The sequence below is a fragment of the Nannospalax galili genome, unplaced genomic scaffold (genome assembly GCF_000622305.1).
Source record: "Nannospalax galili isolate Female #2095 unplaced genomic scaffold, S.galili_v1.0 scaffold264, whole genome shotgun sequence".
NCBI lineage: Eukaryota > Metazoa > Chordata > Mammalia > Rodentia > Spalacidae > Nannospalax > Nannospalax galili.
The window spans coordinates 2,803,241-2,817,032 of NW_008352391.1; positions in this window are offsets into that span (position 1 = coordinate 2,803,241).

A 13,792-nucleotide genomic window follows, 5' to 3' on the forward strand; every position below is an offset into this window, starting at 1 on the left:
AATAGGGCCCCTCTTGCCCCTGCTGTACCTGTTGGTTCCCAGGTCAGGCAGACCCCTGGGTCTGACTCCTGGCTATAGTCATACCTATTGTCACACCTATTGTCTCTCCATTGACCACACCTGGCTGCTGGATGAGGCTCTGGCTGGGCAAGCTGCCTCCACCCTTAGCATAACCTGTATCATGAAAGAAATGTATCCTGTTTAATCTTGGAGGAATCATAATCCTCCCTGGGCCAGTTTTTATCTTCTGCATGTGTTTGTGAACTGTTCCTCTGGTTTTAAAGTCCTCCAGAAGCTCCTTAGCACAGAATTTGGCTTTTTGTCAATTTTTTCTTTAAGAACTTGAACTTGACACAAATCTTGCCACATTTGCCTTTGAGTGACCTGATCAGATCTCTTTATCTGTTTCATCTTTTTTCTCCCTCTTCTAGGTTGCTCTACTACTTTGCAGACACATTTTTACAAGCTGGTCTAGTCACTTCGTTCTGTCAAAGTTTCTCCTACTTCATAAAGACCCTGTCCCACTAAGGGACTCAGCCAAGCCATTCAAGCTCCATACCAATCTTGAGGTCCCTGCTGAATCAAGTTTTTCTTTGTATCACTGGTGAACACAGTCCTATCTGGCCCAGTGAACTGGGCATCTTACATTACTTTCCTCATACCTAGTTCTCTCAGCAATACTTGTCCCTCCTCTATTGTCCTCCAGCCACTGATATCCATGGGAATCTCCACTGGTGATGACCAAGTATCTCTAATTGTTCATACAAGCCCACCCATCAAGGACTGATTCCCCTGTACTGTCTCAGGTTATGCAGCCTATGTCTCAAGGAGGGATGGGTGGTTACATTGCTCAGCTTTAATGTTTCTGTAGCACTTAAACTGATATCATTTGCTCTCATGTACCATATCTTCACAAGCCAACTGGTGAGAGACTCCTTCAATGCTTATTTGAAAGTCTTCCCTAGTTCCAATACTCCAATGCAGAGTATTCTCTGATTGCTATAGTCTCTTGCACCAGACCATTGTTAAGTCTTCTACTGCCGCAATCCAAGACTCCGTCCAGCAGAATCCAGGAAGAACGACACAGACACCAAGGTGAGGTTCAGGCTTCTCTCTCTATTGAACGTCTGCACAAAGCTTTTATAGGGAAGCAGAGGGCCGAAGAAGTTGGGCAGGTAAGTGCTACTGTTTACCACACATTCCACAGCCAGATCATGAGGCAGGATGTTTTTACAGGATGAGGAAATTTACAAGGTTGAGGCAGACAATAGTTACTATTTCTGGGCAGGGGGCCCATGGCTCCCTACAGGTCCCCCTTTTTTTATTTTAAACAAGAGCATGGGGCCAAGGCCAAATGATCCCTTAGGGAACCGCGCCTGTCTTAGGTTGGAGAACTTTTATCTGATGCTCACCTGTCATGGGCTAGGGCAGCTGTGTCGGCTGCCTGCCTGTCTTAGGTTGCTTATCAGTAAAAGTCTCTCTTACCCGTCTTTGCCTGACCGGTTCAGCTCTCAAGGGGACGACTGATCACATCGTCATAAGGCCTGGCAGGCTCAAAGGGGTCATCTCAATCCTCGAGCTCCAGCCAGTGATAATGCACTTGAATAGGTTTAGCTGCCAGATCATTAATCTGATTCTTAATGAAGGCTGTGATCCTTTTGAAGGCCCAGGGGCTGAAGGATATTACAGCCAGGATGGCTAGGAGGGGCCCCAATATGGTGGAAAAGAGGGTTGAAACCCAAGGTGATGTGGAAAACCAATTTTTATATCAACTATCCTGTTGATCCCTTTCCCTTTGCGCCACTCCAGCCCCTCCCTCAAGATCTTTATGTTATCTTTTACAGTACCAGTCTTATCTAGGTAAAAACAGCATTCCTCTTTAAGAGCCGTACAAAGTCCCCCCCTGCAAGTAAGGGGACAAACAGTGTACAGTACAGAAAGGCACAGCATCACAGGGAAAGTCGAGAGAGGAGAACGGTGGGTGCCAGGTGGTGGAAACAGTCCATAGGAAATACGAACAGAGTCCAAAAACCCAGTCCAAAAAAACTGGGAATACAGGATGCGATGATGGATGGTGCAGTGATGACACAGGTGGCATAGAGTCTGGAGATGTTGCAAAGTGGACAAGGTGTTTAGGTACCCAGCATGCATTGTCAGCATTCTGCAGAAAAAACATAAACATGCCCTCTCCCCCAAATGAGGATAAGGGAGGATGTAGAGTTACCTAAAGGTAAAAACAAAAACAAAGAGGGAACACATGGTAAAACGGACAGTTAGTTTGGTAGTGGTGACTGGAAACTATAATTTATAGTGTCTTGACCCTGTGGAGCAAAAGAGATATGTATGTACCAAGCAGGTGTCCAAGGTAACATACAAGAAACAAAACGACAAGAGAGGGAAACTCATGGAACCTGAAAAGAGCAAAATAGAGTTGTAGCTCCTGTCACGAACTACCTGCTGCTCCAAGACTCATCACAAGCGGCTCCTGCGACAAGCCACCAGTCCAGAGCACCCCTCACAAGCTATTTCTGCCACAAAGCACTGTGCTGTTGAGAAAGACCGCAGAAAGACAAGTTTTAAAACTGCCACTTTTTACACATTATCCACAAAGAGCTGTGCCAGGCTCAGACTGAGAGAAATTTGTTAAATGGTACCATCAAACCGAATTGAAACAAAACATGTTGGGAATGAGACCCAACGCAGATCTGCAAAAGGCACAGTGTCGACATTCCGTGGGCACGCCTGATTTACATCCAAAGCTTCACTATGGACAGGCCTGGTCAGCGTCCTGAGCTGCTCTCCAACTGTTATTTTGATTAATTACAGTACGCCTCTTTTTACAGGTTTAATATATGATCAATCTAGAGTAGGTCCCCCTGTCAGGAACCCAAGGAGACACGCAGATCTGCAAAAGGCACAGTGTCGACATTCCGTGGGCACGCCTGATTTACATCCAAAGCTTCACTATGGACAGGCCTGGTCAGCGTCCTGAGCTGCTCTCCAACTGTTATTTTGATTAATTACAGTACGCCTCTTTTTACAGGTTTAATATATGATCAATCTAGAGTAGGTCCCCCTGTCAGGAACCCAAGGAGACTGGAGACTGAATTCTCACAGAGTCAGAGGGTCAGTCTGAACCTGGAGAATTCTTGAGAATAGAAGTTTGTGAGAACTAGCATGAGTCTGAACAGAAAGGACCAGTTTCTGTCCTGAGTCAGCTTCTCACACTTCAATCATTTACCTATCATCTATATCTATCTATCATCCATCTATCTATCATCCATCAATCATTCATCTATCTATCTATCTATCAATGTCAATCATTTATATCTATCATCTATCTATCATCTTCAATTATTTGTCTGTACGCCAGCTCCCATTTTCTCTAGGTTGCTTCTCCGTCCCTTTTTCTAGGGATCTTTAGTCTCCGTCCCTTTTCCTAGGGATCTTTAGTCTCCATCCCTTTTCCTAGGGAACTTTAGTCTCCGTCCCTTTTCCTAGGGAACTTTAATCTCCGTTCCACCTTGTGGAAACTTTCCCTTCGTTCCCTCTTACGGGGAACTTTTGCTAGCACTATTGTTTGTTTTTTACTTACAACTCCGGAGCATCAGGGTCCCCGTACGGGCCACCACTTTGTCGTGAGCCGGGACTCTGTCCAGCAGAATCCAGGAAAGATGACACAGACACCAAGGTGAGGTTCAAGCTTCTGTTTCTCTTCCTTCCTTTATTCTCTCTTATTCTCTCTCATATTCTCTCTCTTCATTATCTCACCCACTACTCACACCTTTGTTGTTCTCCCCCCTCTCTCACACACATGAGGCAGGATGTTTTTACAGGATGAGGAAATTTACAAGGTTGAGGCAGACAATAGTTACTATTTCTGGGCAGGGGCCCATGGCTCCCTACATTCTACCAGCATGCTGAAACATGGATTTTTCCTTTCTTTGTATTAAAGGTCAAACCTGAGGGGCATCTTTAGCTGTTTCTAGGTCACTCCCTTCCTTATCACTACATGCTTTCTCCCTTGGATTCCAGGTTTTGAAGTTTTAGGATGAGCCTTGTATTATCAATCTAATTTGGGCTTTCTTCCCTTTCTGATCCCCTAGTCATAAGAAAACAGCAAGCTAACACCTCACTCTCTTTGTCTCCTTTATGCAATTTACTGGAAAGGTCAAAGGCCAATACTTTCTCACTGCAATTCCTCTCTTACATTTTTAGTCTCCCTCTGGGCTATCAGCCTCCGTCTGGGACAGATCTTTTATTACATAAAGCAGCAGCGGAGCCTCTGCAGCTGCTCATTGAAACTTCCACCCCTTGTGTGCTACTCCCAGGGTTTGCAAAGCTTAGTCCAGACCTTCCATGGTTCTTACATTAGCATCTCCATACTCAAGTGCTAGACCCCACTGCTTAGCCACTCCATACCACCTACAAGAGGTCTGCCATTCCGGGATTCCCCCCCCCCCCACAGTCATCAGCCTCACCTTACTTAGGAATCTTTCTATTCTCTGTGCTACCCATGCTGCTGCTCCTACTCCCACCAGTCCTATAGGGATAGCCCACTGTGTCAAAATTTCCTCTGCTGACAGTCTCCCCTCACCTAACTTTGCTTTAGTCATTGGTCTCCTTCCCCATATCAGAAACACCATTCCTTATCCCAAACTCATCCTCAGTTTTGTCATAATTTGCTGGACTACACTAATTATTGCTAAAAGTCCTTCTGGGAGGCACAAATGCCATCCAGCCCCTACCTCCCTCCATCCTTATGACAAATCAAGGTCTAATTCTTCCAAACCACAGTTTGGATAATCAGTGAGTTTATTTGGGATTGCTTACAAAGCAATGGGCGAGGGGTTATTTACAGGAGTGTGGGGGCTCCTCCCACCACAAGGCAGTACCGGAAAGTCTCCATGTGATGACTTTCTAGCAGACATCCAAAATGGCCAGAGCTCCTCCCTACAGGCTTCCTCTGCTTAGGTACCCTTAGTCCCTCTGCCTTGTGCAACTCAGGCTACCTTATTGATTGAGAGGTATAGCTGACTCTCTCAGCCCCTTCTTGCAGAGTGTCAACAATTAGGTTTGTTCCTGATGATCCTGAGCAAGTGGGTGCAACCAAGTTTGGCATTTGGAGGACAGTTTTATTCCACAACTGAATTTAATAATAGACACTTATTACTGAATTTTTATCTCTTTTTTCAATGAAACTAAAAGTTGTCTGAAAACAGATATTTGGAAATAACTAGCAGCACCCTTTTGTTAAATAAAATATATCGAGCATTTTCTGTCTGTTAGTACTCTTAGTGCTTAAGTTAATTCATTTAAAGGTCATCACTACTTTGTAGATCAGGGTCTATCATTTCCCATGTTTCAGATGATGTATCTGATACATAAGAAAATGAAATGCTTTTCCCAAGGTCATACAGACAGCAGGCAGATCATGGACTGACACCAGGACAACAAACTCTTAAAGTGGCCTTCTCTATTCTGACAATTCCTTTTATGTAATGGAAAAATAGACACATGCTATGAATAACATTTCATAAGTGAGTTTTCCAAACCCATATTTATATGTGAGTATATATGTATTTCTCCACATGGTACTATTGTGTCAAAGAATGAAATTTTGTTCTAATTTTTCAATTGTAGAAAGTTTTCCTTTGGTAATAGAGCAGTATACTGCTGAGGGAAGAAAAGGCATTTCTCTAGTTTTGAACATGTCTAGGCAGGAGTGATAGCAGAAGGGAGGGCGTGACACTAAACAGATAATGCTCACTGCAAACACACAGCTCAGAAGGTTAAAATTCCAGTTAAGATTAGTCTTAAAAATCTGACTCTTTTGAAAAATATAATAAAAATAAATTCATGGTGCCAAGAAGCATTTCTGCAATGGCTTCTGACTTCAAGTGCAAATATGAAGTGTTGACTCAGGGGCACAGCTTTGAATGAAAAGGAAAGAAAGAAAGGCTCCTTGTCTAATTTCTATTTATTTGAAAAAGTTAACATGAACCTTCTAATCAATATTACTTACTAATAAGTATTGAATGACTTATGTAACATCAGCAAGCAATTAGTACCTATTTCAGCTTACCATTGAACATTTTGAGCTACTTATAATAGTACAGGGCTGGGGAAATAGCCACCTGTGAGCCCCAGCTTCCAGTGAGAGGCTGTCTCAGAAAACAAGGTGGAGAGACCTGAAGAAAACACCTGAGGTTGACTCTGACTTCCACCTCCCCCACTCAAATGTGACATGTATACACATACACACACATGTGCACAGGTGAACACACATGCACACACATATACACACAAAAAAGAGCAATTAGCAAAGCTGTATATAATATTACTGTCAGTTCTTCCCACCCACTGCCTTTAGATTCATGAATCCAACCAACATGAATTGAAAACATTCGGAAAAATGATTTGAACTGCACTGAAATAGAGAGAGTTCTGACGTTTTCTTAATACAGCATAACAACTGTTTATTTAGCATTGACTTTGCCTTAGAGATTATAAATGATCTAGAAAAGATTTAAGTGTATACAAGACACATTTGGATTCTATGAAAATTTTATATTATATTTTATAAGTGACATCCATAGAATTTGTTTCTAAGGGAGGTGCTGAAATGAATTCTTACATGTATTGAGCCATGATTATAACTAGATATTTTGTAACTATTTATTTATTTATTTATGTTTTTGAGACAGGGTCTCCCTATAGCTCCAGCTGGCCTGGAACTCACTGTGTAGACCAGGCTGGCCTTCATCTCACAGAGATCCACCTACTTCTGCCTCCAAAGTTCTGGGATTAAAGGTGTGCATCACCACGCCAGGCAATGTATATTAATTTCTAATCTCTTATGAAGATGGCATTCAAATGATGTAAATTGGCTTACGCATAAGAAAATGAGTGATTTTCTCCAAATTTGGTGGGAAAAATGTTCAATTACTTGGAATATGAACTAGGAAGAAGAAAATTTGGGTATTTTGCTGCACTTTTTTTTTGTTTGTGGGGAAATTTTTCATCAAATAATTTTTCTGCAGCATTCTCCTTCCCTCCACTTCCAGAGCTCCGAAAATACAAATATTACATATTTTGAATTGTTTCACAAATCACTCAGGTTTTCCATCTACTCTGTATACTTATTGGTTGTTTCGTTTCATTTTGTTTTCTCTTGACATAGTGTCTCACTGTAGCCCCAGCTGACCTGGAGCTCTCTATGTAGACCAGGCTGAACTCAACCTCACAGAGATTTGCCTGCCTCTTCCTCTGCCTCTGCCTCTGTAGACTGGGATTAAAGGAGTGTACTACCATGCCCAGGCTCTGTATGTTCCTTAAGTCAAACAATAACTGTCAATTTGTGTCTAAACCATTTTTCCCCATGTTTCCACACTAATAAAAGCCTTCTGAACTTCATTACAGTGTACTTTTTATTTCTATTATAAATTCTTTATTTCCCATGCACTGACTGAAATACAGTTCACTTTTCTGTCCTGAGGAAATGGTCATTACAGTCTGCTTTTTATTTCTATTATAAATTCTTCATTTCCCATACATTGACTGAAATATAGTTCACTTTTCTGTCCTGAGGAAATGGTCACTATAAAGGTTTTGTAAAGACACTGATTAGGGCTAGTTCAGTGGTTAAGAGCACTGTTGCACTTGCAGAGGATCTGGATTCAGTTCCCAGCACCCACATGGCAGCTAACAAATGACTGTAACTCCAGTTCCAGGGGATTCATTGCTCTCTTCTGTCCTCTGCAGGCAATGCACACAAGGTGCACTTACATGCATGCAGGCAAAACACTCATACACATAAAACAAATAAGTCAAAAAGAAATTTCAAAAACACTTTAAAGTTTTCAGCAGTTGAGAAGTTTGGATCAGGAAACTTGATTGTCATTTTGGAGAACTGGCCACATATTTCTGTTTGCTTTTATATTAAATAAGTTTGTACCTTTTGCTGTGTCCCAAATATTTTGAATGTCATGTTATAAGGCTCTTCTGAATCATGTTAATATACACTGGAGATGACCGTGTCTGACAAAATCTTTTCACATTCAGTTCTAAAGTTGTTATGCTCTCTAGAGAAGAATTATATGTGTTAGTTATGAGATAGACAGACAGAGAGAGAGAGAGAGAGAGAGAGAGAGAGAGAGAAACAGAGAGAGAGGAGACAGAGAGAGAGAGAGAGGTTTGTGAGCCCTGGTCTTGATGATGTTTCATTTGCAAAACTGAGAGACATTCTCTTTTTTGGTTATTCCTTCTATAATATTTCCTTCCATTACACTTTGTCTACAAAATTTAATATAATTAAAGAATTTATAAAATTATTTTCAAAAGGTGGTAATCTGGATCAGTGAGCTGTCTCAGTGTGTAAAGATGCTTTCTGTTAAGACTGATAACCTGAACATGATTCCCAGGACCCACATGGTGGAAGGGCAAAATGGACTCCAGCAAGTTGACTTTTGACTTCCACACGTGCTGTGGCTGGTGCGTGTGCACATGTGCATGCACACACACACACACACACACACACACACACACACAAATGCACACACAAAAAGTAAAAATAAATGCCTTTAAAAATTAAAGATGAGTCCCCTACCCTGTCACTTTTCCTGTCCCATTTCTTCTCTTGGCACCCCAGACCTCTGGACTACTCCCCACAGCTTCCTGATCCTTTGCACCCAGACCAACCCAATTCCTCAGTCTAGTCCCCTGGAGCCCTCAAAGCCTGTTCCCTCTCCCACCTTGCCTTTGCATACCTAAGACCAGCCTCCATGCCTGGCTTTTCCAGGTCCAACCTGGATTCCTGAGACCAGCCTCCTCCCTGCCTTGCTCAGGATTCCTGAGACCAGCCTCCTTCCCTGACCACCTGAGAGTCCTGAACCTTATCTCTACCTAGCAATCCTTCAAAATTATACTGTGCCTGCTGACCAGAGCAATCCAGACCTTAGGAGAAATACTGAGAGCATCTGATCTTCATCTGACTTGGGCCTCTGTGGGAACTTCCAAGCAGCAGGACAAAAGCCATCTGGCCCCTCCAATATAAAATCAAAAGAGAGAACCTGAAGCCAGCTTTTCATGCCAAACAAATAAACCTCAAAGGCACATAAAGTTTACAAACAGAAGCAGACCTAAATTCAACAAAGGAAGGCTTGAGTCTCACATAAGAATCAGAAACTACAAAAGAAATACACATGTCAAAGTCACAGTGAAGAAATAATAATATGAAAAACCCAAATAATATATCCCTACCAAGTACCAACAGTCCTGCAGAGGAGTACAATGAGAACCCTCGAGAGACAACACAGGACATGGAATTCAAAAGAACAATTATAAACATGATAAAAGAAATCAGTGAATTTAAAGAACACACAAAGAATCAAAGAACTAAAAGAAGATAAGGATAAATTTTAGAATGAATTCAGAAGAGTTAGAAGTATTGAAGAATACTCAGGCTGAAATGAAGAAGGAAGTAAAACACTCAATAAGCCAATTAGAAACGACAGGAGAAAGCCTCACCAATAGGATGCCTGAAATGAAAAACAGAATATCAAGATTGGAAGATAAAGTAGATGAATTAGACCACTCAAGCAAAGATTATGAAAAACTTAAGAAAACACAAGAATGGAATAAGCAGCAATTGTGTGCCACCATAAAAAAAACAAAACTTATGCATAGAGGAAGGAGAAGAATCTCAGGATAATGGTGTGGACCAGATCTTTAACAGGATTGCAGAAGAAAATTTCCCAAAATTAAAGAAAGACATGCCCATACAAACACAAGAAACATATATAACACGAAAAAAACAGGACCAGAAAAGAAACTCTCCATGGCACATCATAGTAAAAAAACACTAACGTACAGGACAAAGAGAGAATACTGAAAGCTGTGAAAGAAAAATAAGTCACATAGAAAGGAAAACACATCAGAATTACAGATGACTTTTTAGTGCAAACTATGAAAGCCAGAAGAGCCTAGACCAAAGTATTCCCAGTTCTAAATAACCACAGATGCTAACCCAGATTACTTTACCCAGCCAAAATGTCTATTATAGTCGAAGGGGAAAGAAAAATCTTCCATTACATAAATAGGCTGAAAGAATTCATGTCCACAAACCTGAGGGGTAACAAAAGAAACTTAATGAAGGTATAACTGTGGAAATGCACAGTTACACCAAGAATGAGAACAGAAATCAAAATTATAGGAATTAATACAAATCTTTCAGCAGTAAAGGTGAGGGCATTGGTAGGGAAAGATTGGAATCCTGACACATGGGATGGAGATGTGTGGGAGAACCCTGAGGAGCCTGAAGGTTTTGAATCTTCAGACTCTGAGGAATTTGATTCACTGGATGAATTAATCTCCCCACCCTCAGCAGACCCACCCTCCCCACCCTTGCCTGAGGAAACTAATCCCATTGAGGAAGCTAATCCCATTCAGCAAGATGAAGCTGATGTCCCTCAGGGCCCAGTTGTTGTTGCCTCTAGATCTATAACCAGACTCAAAGCTAAGCAGGCCCCTAAAGGAGAGATAGAAAGTATGGTCCATGAGGAGGTGTGCTACACCATTAAAGAATTTAGTGAATTTGCTACAAAGAGGAGGGTCAACACAGAGGAAACATTTTCTTCATGCTTCCAAATAGAACCAGCCATGGTCAAGCAGGACCTTTGATTTATCTTCACATAGATGGAACTGGTAAAAGCAAGGGTCTCTTCCTAAGCCCATGTGACTCCTGAGGAACAGATCCCCAAAGTGTCTTAAGAGTATAAATAAATTGGTTTATCTGGACCAACTGTATGGTCTTAAACACCCACAAAGAAAGTATAACCAAAGATTAAAGGGATCAATATAATTCTTTAAGAGTCCATGTGTATACCTAAAGGCTACATAACAAGAAACAATGCCAGACAGGCAATACCATCCTTTGAATTGTTGGCCAGGGTGGCCCAAGAGACTCCCAGACAGTAACCCAGCTTTGAACTGGGAAAATGAACAGCAGACCCCAATCTTATCTAAAGGAATCATCCAACTGATTGCTGCTGGATGAGGAACAGCTGATCTTCCTAAAACTAGGGTGTGACTAGAAGCTGACTAGATTCAGCGATAGACTTGCACTGGGGAACGGCTTGGGGCACTGACAACACAGTGGACAGTAACAGGGATGACAGAATATATGGGCTCCAGTGGGGAGGAGGAGAGGCTGTGGGAGGGTGCCATTTGAGATGTGGGTATAAAAATGAATAAGATTGTTTGGGGTGTTCTATATGAAATACACACACATACACGAAAGAACAAAAAAAAAGGAAAAAAAGAGAAAAAAGTTAAAGGTGAGAAATCTTGCAAGTTTTAACTAATTAAAACAAAATACAGAAATTATTTTAGAATAAAATAGTTAAAGCTCATTTTATAAGGTTGGAAGCTTAAAATTTATTTGGTAAAAACTTATGCTTTGGGCATACCTGGGGGGTAACTATATTTAAAACTTACTCCTTCTTTTGTACCACATCTTCATTCTGTGTCACTGTTAGTACCATTACTGCTGGTTTTTTTAAAAATATTTTTTCTTTTTTCCAGAAACATAAAGACCACATCTTATACATCTTTATATGTCAAAGATTTAGCACGTTCCAAAGTGAAGATCAAAACTTTTTGCCAAATATAATGTGTTCCCTGGGCAATATTAGTACAATTTAAAAAGGAGAATGTATACCTTTAGACAGACTCAGTAGCTTAGTACATTAGATAATTTATTTCACTTCAAAGAACAATAGTAGACATTCCAGTAATTCTTTGCTCATTAAAAGTACAGTATTTAGGGGCTAGAGAGATGGAGCAGTTCAGAGCACTGGCTGCCCTTGCAGAGGACCCAGTTTCAATTCCCAGCACCCACATAACAGCAAACAATGGGCAGTAACTCCAGTTCCAGAGAATCCAATGCCCTCTTCGGACCTCCATGGGCATTGGGCATTGCAGGTCATGGGCACATTATAGATAGATGATGGATGGATAGATAGATAGATAGATAGATAGATAGATAGATAGATAGATGATAGACAATATACACATAAAATTAAAAATAACTAAAATTTAAAAAAATAAAAGCACAGTATTGGGTAGAAATATTAGCCACGATTTATGTTAAACAAAGCTTCTGCCCTTTAAAGTGACGCTTGATGTCATGGTTTCTAAAACTAGAAAGAAGGCAATTTAAATTTTTTCATGTTTTAAATACTACATTACAATACTGTGACCATGTTTCTAACCTCCACAATCTGTAGATGGCTAAGGATGGGGCTTCTTAAATAGATGACAGATGTATGCCTTGGTGGTTTTGTGTTTGTGTATTATATACATAAATATATTATTCAGTTTTCTTACCGTAAGAGCTCTTAGCTCAAGTCTTAGTGTCCAAATCAGAGCTTATAAATATCTCTTTAGGAGGATTTCATGAAGCATTTTTAGAGAGGAAATAATTAGGAGCTCAAGCAAAAGTCTTTTGTGGCAAATGTTCTATAACTTTTGTTTCCTACACATTTGTTTCTTTTCTTCTGTGATTCCCTGTGTGTTCATGATTTGTATAACATAACAAATTTAAAGTAGGTAAATATAAATGTATCTATTTGTGTTCAATAATTTCTAAGTCAAATTGTTTCTCCTAAGAATATTGTTAAATTACATAGCTCTATACAGTTGAATATTGATATGAAATAGACAAAATTATTAGCAATTATAACAAAAGTAATTTATTTGCAAAATTCTCATCTTTTCTCATATTAAAATATGTGTTCTTTTAATAAACAAGGATAAGAATCACCTCCTGGGGCAAACAGTAAAAACATCAAACATCAGATCAGAACTAATACAGTAAAAAGAGAGGCACAGACTACTAAGATATTTCTTGATTTAAAAAATAAAAGACTGTGTCTGGAGAGATGGCTCAGCAGTTAAGAGCACTGGCTGCTCTTGCAGAAGGAAGACCTAGGTTCCATTCCCAGCACCCACATAGCAACTAACAACTATCCCTAACTCTAGTTCCAGGGAATCTGATGCCTTCTTCTGACCTCCACAGGCATTGTATGACATGGGTGTATCTAGTTCCCTATGGGCAATAAGCTCATACACATAAAATAAAAATAATAAATGAAAAGAAGATTTTGAGAGGTAGAGGCATGAGGATCTCTGTGAGACTGTGGCCAGCCTGGGCTACATAGCAAGTTCCAGGTAATCTGGGGCTACAAGAAGACCCTGTCTCAAAAACAAAACAAAAACAAAAGCAAGGTAGAAGAGATGAAGGCTCCGGCTATAGAAACTTGGGGGACACAGCAGGGATTCTTGCATCTTGCATGCACTGACTACCTAAGTTTCCTTTCTGCAAGGACCTCTAGGAATTTCCACATGTAGTACTTCAGCTCTAACCAGCCATGCTAATTAATTTTCCAGAGAAATATTACACAGACCAATTCTGGCTTTTAGATCAACTCTCAAGAACCTTGGGCCCATTTGCAAGTCATCGTTTCACTTGGTTTAGCAGTTTAGACATTGGTGACTAATCCAATGTATGTCCATTGCTCCTAATCTTCCTACTGTTTCTGTGATCTCTTTCATAGATACATTTTTGTTCTGCTTGAAGCTGGGAGACCCACTTATCCTATGTATTCTCCATAATTGATTTCACAAAACCAGGAACAAAATAGAACATATAATATAGTTAATTTCCCCAAACAAGGACTGTGTTGTTTCAATGAATGCTTAAGCATCTCTTTAGTAGAATATAATATTCATT